Below are 8,569 nucleotides of genomic sequence, written 5' to 3'. Positions count from 1 at the left end.
TCTCCTAATACCTCTTGGCATGACAATCCCACTGGCCTACGCTGGCGCTCTGTGGTGTTCTGGATGCTTAATCAGAATATGGACTGAGAATTAATGGTGTCCAGGCACATTGGGGATGTTGCTACAAGAGACAACAGCATACAGAGACATTTTTTGAGATTTCAATTTCTACTTTATGTGCATGAGTATCTGCCCAAGTGTATGTCTGGGCACCATGTACAGTGCTTGTGGAGGCCTGAAGTGGGTATAGGATCCCCTGGGATTGGAGATACAGATGGTTGTGAACCACCCCATGGCTGCTGGAAACCAAACTCAGGTTCCTTGCAAGAGCAGTGGGTACTCTTGATGATGGACCCATCTCTCCAGCCCTCCCATCCTTGAAGGAGAGATTCTCTCTTGGTAACTGGAAACAGTGAGGAGAAAGTAGGAGCAGAAAGAGGGACAGTGTAGCACGTCAGAGACAGAGTGGGCGAACTTAGCTCACAGACCCCACAGGGGCAGACGTGAGAGAGCCACTCCTTATGTACAGCAGACCTCTCCTGCAGCCCCTCTTCTGAGACCCCAGGTCCATCTTGTAAACTAACTTGAGGACGTCACATTCTTTGGGCTTTGTCACTTGGTGTCCACTCATCCTAGCTACTTCATTCTCTAGTCTGTGCTGGTGATCCACAGATAGCAAGAGGGTCAAAGGAAGTCCCTTGTCCAAACAGCTTCCAGATAAGGTGTCAGGTTAGAAACCTAATTGGTGAGACTTGGTGGAAGAAACTCTGGGCAGTAGACGCAACCTCTGTCCCTGTAAAGAAACAGCTGTACCGTGAAGGAACTGAGCAAGCCAGGTGACCTCTCTGTGGCTAAGCAAGAGGAGCTGCTGGGAATCCCATAGGGTTCAGTCTTAACCACTATCTCCAGGGAGGTCAGTGATTCCCCACACACGAGTGCTGCAGGCAGCTTGGCCGCTGAGGACTGCATACACGATGGGAGATTTTGGAGCAGCTCATGGGAGGTATGCCTGAAGTCAGTAGAAACCTCCAGACTACGGGTGCCATCTTCTCGTCCCCCTCACACTCTGACGCTGGCGAACACCCAAGGGAAGAGATGCGGCAAAGCCTGGGGTCTGACTGGTCCAATGACCTCTGTACCTCCATGGGCAGAGAGTAAGGGGGCTGATGAGTGACGTTGGGAGGCTGGAGTGGGCTTAGTGAAGAACTGCAGCAAGGGCTACCTCCACCTTCTCCCCAGTGGTGTTGCCAAAGCAGGAATAGCATCAAAAGGAAGGAGCAGATCCACAATGCTCAGCTAATTGTCAGCACAACTACTTGTAACTCCAGGGGATCTGATGCCCTCTTCTGGCTGCTGTGAGCACTACACACAGGACATTTATTCATTCATTCTCTCTCTCTCTCTCTCTCTCTCTCTCTCTCTCTCTCTCCTCTCTCCATATATAGTATATATGTATATATATGTGTGTGTACACATGTACATACATATATATGTGTATATATATGAAAAAATATTTTTTCTTTAAAAATAAATATAATTTTAAAAAGGAAAGAAAGAAAGGCCACCTACAGCATTTGGGGGTGAAGGTGTCTTAGACTGCAGGGGCTGAAGCTGACCCTGGCTTTCACCTGGGCTTGAACTCCTGATCTGCCTGCTGCAGCTAGGATCAGCCTTAGTTCAGGGACTTCAGGCCTGTCACCCTGGGCATTCTTATCACAGCTCTTTATCCCAGAAGCCTCTTGGAATGTTAGGCAAGAGCAGCTGTGATGGTCCCACTGACCCGTCAGAGTTCTTTGGGTGGACGCAGAGCCTATCAGTCCCAGGAGACTCCTGTCTGCATCAGGCCGCCATTTAAAACAGCTTTTAAGTCTCCCACGTGGTTTGAATTGTAATTCACGAGCCAGTGCAGGAGAGCATGGCGAGCAGCCCAGACAAGCTCTCACCATCTGCAACAGTGTTTCCTCCCATCAACCTGACAACAGGGAGCCGTTACAATTCAGACAACACTCTGGGTTTGAAAGGAAAATTATGGTTTTTCAGAAGGCAGCTGGTGCGCCAGTGAATAGGATGGCGTCTCTCCGAAGCGTCCCCCTCATTTTATGATATGAAAATAATAAAATGGAGATTCAGCATGTGACTCTTACTTAAAAGGATGTCCAAAAGCCACAGCGCACAAAGGCGAATGAAGCATTCTGGTCTGCAGTAATAATCTTAATAAGAAAGCAAAGAAGAGCAAGTCATTTTAACTGATTTCCTCCCTATTGGGAGAGTTAACTTTGTTGTAGCTGTAAAACCCCCACTTGCAAATGAGCTCTTTAGTGTTCCAGTTAACATCTGTTCTCTCTTTACAGCATACTCGCAGTTTGCCAGTTGTGCAAGGGAAACCCACAGTGGACTCTCCCTAAGGGAACTTAGCCTAGGTGTTTCCCACAGGGGAGACTCCGTCTCACAATCACTCCCACACTTCCCAGTCAAAGGAAACATTTTTTTTTCCTCCATGTGAAAAAGAGAAGGAAGCTAAACAGACTCAGGGGAAAGCAGTGTTGGCACGTAGTCTGCCTGACTTCACATGAATCACCCACACTTCTCTAGGTCACTGGCTTCCGGGGGAGCTTCGCACGGCCACACACCCTACCTCCCTGGAACTGAAGCCTTCCTGAGCTTGTATGTGTTTTCTTTCTCCTGACACCCAGTGGCACTACTGTGCCAACCCTTGAAGGATACAAACTTCATCTGTGGTGTTTGTCCATCTCTGTGGCACAGATACCTCTGCCATAGAGGATTCCAGCGACATCACTGAACTGTGAGGTTGGGAAGGTGTTTGGACTGCCATCCTATTATGTCATGGTTCTATCTCCCAAATACAAATAACCCAAGAATATATAAAAGAACAGGGAAGCAACTAGGAAGTTTTGAGGTGGTGGTCCTCCTCCTTCTCCTTCTCCTTCCCCTTCTCCTTCCCCTTCTCCTTCTCCTCCTCCTCCTCTTCCTCCTCCTCTTTTTCTTCTTTCTCTTCCTCCTCTTCCTCCTCCTCCTCTTCTTCTCTTCTTCCTCTTCTTTTCTTCTTCTGCTGCTACTCCTCCTCCTCTTCTTCTTTCTCTTTTATTTGGTTTGTTTTTGAAATAGGGATTCCTTGTGTATTCCTGACTGGTTTGGAACTTGCTATGTAGACCAGGCTAGCCTTGAACTCACTGAGATCTGCCTGCCATTGCCTCTGGATACTAGGATTACATTTTTGAGTTCTGAGTGTTTGCTTATTAAATTCAAGGCAGGGTTTTCATATAGCCTGGCATTGAATGTAGCCCAGGATGTCCGAGAACTTCTATTCCAATTGCCTCTACTTCCTGGGTGCTGGGTTTACAGGTGTGGACTGTCTGGTTTTCTCCAGTGCTGGGATTGAACTCAGAGCTTCATGTATGCTATGTGGGCATTTTAATTACCAACTGAACCACAAATGCAGTCTCCATTTGAAATATATTTTAAATCATAGACTTACACAATTTGATCATACCTGGTGACCGTGCTTAGTAAACAGTTCATAAGACTCTTGAATAAGAAGCAATCCGTTCTTGTGGGCCAGGACTGGTCAGCTCTGGCATATCACTGCTCTCTGAGAACCTCCAGGTAAGACTAAACACACTAGGCACCTGGCTAGTCTTCCCTTCACAAAAACCAGTTCTCCAGTCATCCAGGGTCCCTCGTCCTCCCTTTACAATAAATCAGCTCTTCTACATAGGAGGTTCTGGGGACCAACCTAGGGGCAGCATTTTAGTCTGCACTATTGGTTGGCTCCATCTGACCTCAGGGCTGTCTTCCCCGCCAAGTCCAGATGGTGTTATTGTACTATCGCGTTCTCTGTGTGGCCCCTCCCCCATTCCCCCTCCCCCTCAGTTTGACAGGTTTAATGCAACTCCCTGGCACCTCCTCTGTCCATGTGATGCAAAGCCAGCAAATCGAAGACGGAAGAGCCAAGAAAACCAGGTGCTAAATCCTGCAAGGTCAGGCTTCCCCGCAGCTTCCAGCCTCCCAGTGCTCCAGAGAGCTTTTCCTCCAGGATCTGCCTGAGCCATGTACCTATGGCTTACACTGCTGTACTGCAGAATCTCAAGGGGGGATGGAACCTTCCAGAGACATTAAGCCTAAATGACAGTCTGCTCTTGCTGCCGTCCCCCCTGTACCCCCTCTCTTTCTCCCAGCTGCCAAGCTGCTGTGTGCCAGCTTTTGTCCCTTGGCACTCAGCCACGATGCTGGGAAGGCACTGCTTATGAAAGTCAGGCCTGAGGTAAAGTGCTTCCCTTTAAGACGGTGTTTAGTGCTCCGGTTTATAGCCGACAAAAGATTCGGTAAGGTGTGGTGGCTGTGCCTAGAGTCACACAAGTTATCTGGTTTGAACCAGATCTGACTCACATTGGTACCGTTCACTTTAGTCTGCATCGCCATCCATGTGCACCCAAGAGCTAGACGTACAAACGGTTGGCTAGGATACTAACCAAGTCAGTAGAGTGAGAATGAAGTGTGCCACCTTCAGAGATGGCATTCAGGTGTCCCAGGGGAAGGGAGATGACTGTTGAAAGAAATCCCTTTGAAAGCCACCACAGTTTAAGGTGAAACAGTGACAGGAGTCAAGGTAAGAGAAAGGATGACTATATATGGGAGCGGGAACAGATCTGACTTGATCCAGGGAACCGAGACAAGTGGCACATGAAAGAAGGGTGAATGGAGATTCCTCTGCGGCCTGCGAGAACATTCTGTGTGTTGCTAAGCCTGAACTGCTGAAGCCTCTGATGGCCCCTCCCACATCACTTACACACACATGCGCAAATAATCTCCTTTAAATGTTGCCGGGTATAGAAATGCAGGAAGGAACAGAGCTTTATGTTTTAATGGATGCAGTGTGGGGGCAAGACAACGCCCACCGTCTTAAAGGGAGGTAGCAGGTGCTGCCAAAACATAAGGCCTTTAGAAACCACAGAAATTCCGGGGCTCAGAATAGAAGCCCGGTCACCAGACCCATCTGGTTCTCACCAGGCAGTTGCCCATTGACATTGAGACACATCAGGAAGAATCTCTACCTAGTGTCTGATTATAAAGGGGACGCAAGCAAAAGATGCGGGGAACTTTTAACTGCTGACTACAACTGGAACACATGTTGAGTTTTCCCCCTCAATTGAGCCTGATAGAAATTTACAAATTCCAAATCCTTCATCTCCATGACTTCTGCAAGTGAGAGACATCAGCCAAGCTGGGGCACAGAAAGCCTTTAGTCAGCTTGGCCTGAACCATCCCCTTCATATCCCATCACCCAGTGTGGGGTGAAGCAAAATATTCATTATGGGTCCACCGAGGGCCCAGACTTCTTAGACGGCAAACCTCCCGCATGCTCACCAACATGCGCATGCGTGCCGAGCCTGGACAGCGGCTCATGGGAAACCACGGGCTGGAGAACGGTGGTTCATCAGAATGGAAAGGCCACCCTCAGCACAAGCTGTGTGGAGGAAGTCACCTTCAGCAGTATGCTAGGTCCAGCCTTGCTGAAGACTGGCTCCGTGTCCTGGCTTCTGGAATGCTGGTTCCCTTTAGAAAGATGGGGAATACTCTCATCTCCTACCTGGATCTCTAGGGTAACCTTTCTAATGTTACCTTGGAATCTCAGGGGTTATGTAGGTTACCAAATGGGACTGGGAAGCTACTTTTGTGATGGTCCCATGTGTTGGTGGCGCAGAAACTGCATCCTTAGGAAGCAATAGGAAGTGTGTTCAGACTGAGCTGTGTGAACCTTTGGAGAGGAGGCTTCAGGGTTCTCATAGGTTTGGAATAGTGACCAGCCTTGTAGGAAGCAGTTAGAAGAGCTGGTTTTCAAGGATGGTTCTTTAGGGAAGAACTTCCTGTGGTTGGAATGAGATGCCTCTCCCCACCCCCATAACTCTTGGGCATTAGGAAACTTGATCCCCAGTTGGTGGCTCTTTGGGGGAGGCTTAGGTGTAGCCTTGCCAGAGGAAGTGTCACTTGGGATGGGCCTTGAGTTTTTGTTTTGAGTATCTGCTTCCTGTTTGCAGCCCAAGATGTGATTTTTCACCTGTCCCTGCCACCATGCTGCATGCTGGTGCTCACCACCATGCTCCCCTGCATAGTCCCTCAGGAACCATAAGCCCCAAATGAACTCCTCCTTCTCTGAGTTGCTTTGGTCATGATGTCTTATCACAGCAACATAAAAGTAACTAAGGCATTTCATAAAGCAGTTATCTATGTAAACCCGGAGTTCCTAAGCCAGGACTTTTGTTTTTTCTTTTGTCAGTAACTCTTTTGTGTTTTATTTTCTATGTGTATGGATGTTTTAACTGCACATATATATGTGCACCATGTGCATGTCTGGTGCCTGCCGAAGCCAGAAGAGGGCGTCAGATCTCCTGGAACTGGAGTTACAGTTGTAAGATACCATGCGGATGCTGGGAAATTGATCCCGTGTCCTCTGGAAGATCAGCCACTGTTCTCTCAACTGTCAAGCTACCTCTCCAGCCACACCACCGGGTCCTCTGTCAGGATCTAAGAACATGAACCTTGATGGTGGTGACGATTAGCTGTTGCCCATGTCTTTTTTTTTTTTTTTTTTTTTTTTTTTTTCTTTTTTTTTTTTGAGCTGGGGACCGAACCCAGGGCCTTGCACTTCCTAGGCAAGCGCTCTACCACTGAGCTAAATCCCCAACCCCGTCCGTCACGCCCATGTCCTTTTTTTTTTTGGTTCTTTTTTTCGGAGCTGGGGCCTTGCACTTCCTAGGCAAGCGCTCTACCACAACCCCGCCCGTGTCCTTTTTAAAACATCTGCCCAGACTACCACCAAACAGAGGCCATTCCTGTGAGCACTGGGGCAGTGTCCTGCTGTGCCTGATGTTGGAGTCCCTCCCCATGTTAAGATTTGTAGATAGTATCGGTGACTCGGTTGGTCCTAGAACCTTCTTTGTCCCCAAATTAGCTTCTTCCATCGTTCTTATATTTGCAGGGTGTCCTTGCCATGACTTAACCCACTTTCTCTCCTTTCCTCTAGAGTCCCAAGTGATCCTGATTTCATCTCTGCCACAAAACTATTCCAGGCCTTTCCATCTTCTCTCTCCTCCCCAACCTGGTCTGTTTGACACAGGACTGGTCAGGTAGGGTGCTGAACCCTCAATAGCAATGCTCATGACCCACTTATGCTACGTCTCAAAATCTAAGGGCCCCAAGTCTCCAATCCACCCTCCATCCACCATGCACACAGTCAATCAGACAAGACACACGAAGACATTTTTCCAAGTGCAGAATCATGTATATTCTGAGTGACTGAGCTATTGACATTCAAGTTTTGACCAGTTTCAAGATGTTGTTACCAGACAGTGGAAAGACCACACATATACCCTGAATCTATATTACGGAGGAAGACTTAGTGTTGGCATACATGAGTCAAGGGTTTCAGGCTATGCAGGGTACATCCAGAAGGTTCTTTGGGTGTCTAAGTCCTTTCAGGTTGTAAGTCAGGCTGCATTCTGTGTTTCAGGGCCCCTCCTATTGTTGAGCTTGCTAAGGACAAGAACTCATAGCCTCTTCCTTTCTTAACTCTCTCAGGAGCGATGATAAACACAACGCTACATTGGGAGGTGTCTGTTACCTCCTCCCAGACAGACAGCTATGCTTATAGTAACTCACTTCAGCCTCAGAGTGCACCACGAGGTAAATGAAATAGGCCATTTTCCCTGTCTACAGAATGGAAAAATGGAGACACAGAGCTTAGCTGTGCTGGGAGAGCCAGCGCCAGACTCCCGCTCTGCGTCCCCACGTTCTTTCCAGGCAGCTGTGGCAAGTATGGCGGGGCCACAGAGCTGAGACTCAAGGAAAGGACCATGGCCAGCTGTGATATGGAAATCCCAGAGTGGGGCTAGGATCCAGATGAGAGTCAGCTTTCTCTGCCTCTGGGCAGGGTTAGTTCTGGGCAATAACACCGTTGGCAGACGTCTCTGCCAGCTGGGAAATGGGCCTCCTTTGGCAAAGGAATCTGGAAACACTCCAAGTCGCTCTGCACAGGCCTAGGTGGACTTAGATCAACGAGAAGAGGCTTGCGCTAAGCCAATGCCTGGCTCATACCTGACCACTTCCAGCAGGAAGAGAATATAACTATCCTTCTTTTAGAGCCACCCATGGGTGCTAAGGAGAAGATTCGAGTCTTAGTCTATAAGGGTGAACTGTCCTTTTCAACGGTACAGACACACACTCAGATTACAGTTCAGTGGCATGTACCCAGGAGTGAGACGGTGAGGTGTGACATCTGTCACATGGCACCAACGTTTTCAGGTGTGTGACTGTCAGTTGGTGAAATCTGGTGTTGCCTGATTTTAAAGGCCAATTTCTATTTAAATGTGTTGTGAAAAAACATTATCATGTGGCTTTATATACATTTTATACTTATAGTACAGGAATTACGTGCCCGTTGGGTGGTGGTGCCTTCGAAGTAGATACCTTATAAAGTGTATGTTTACTCCAGTGTAGCTGACCCAACTCATATTTCTAGAACCTTCCTTGGAAACTTTGAACTTTTATATGC

This window comes from Rattus rattus, chromosome 1, assembly GCF_011064425.1.
Source record: "Rattus rattus isolate New Zealand chromosome 1, Rrattus_CSIRO_v1, whole genome shotgun sequence".
Lineage (NCBI taxonomy): Eukaryota > Metazoa > Chordata > Mammalia > Rodentia > Muridae > Rattus > Rattus rattus.
The sequence above is the reverse complement of the archived record's forward strand: the minus strand, read 5'-3'. Positions refer to the sequence as shown.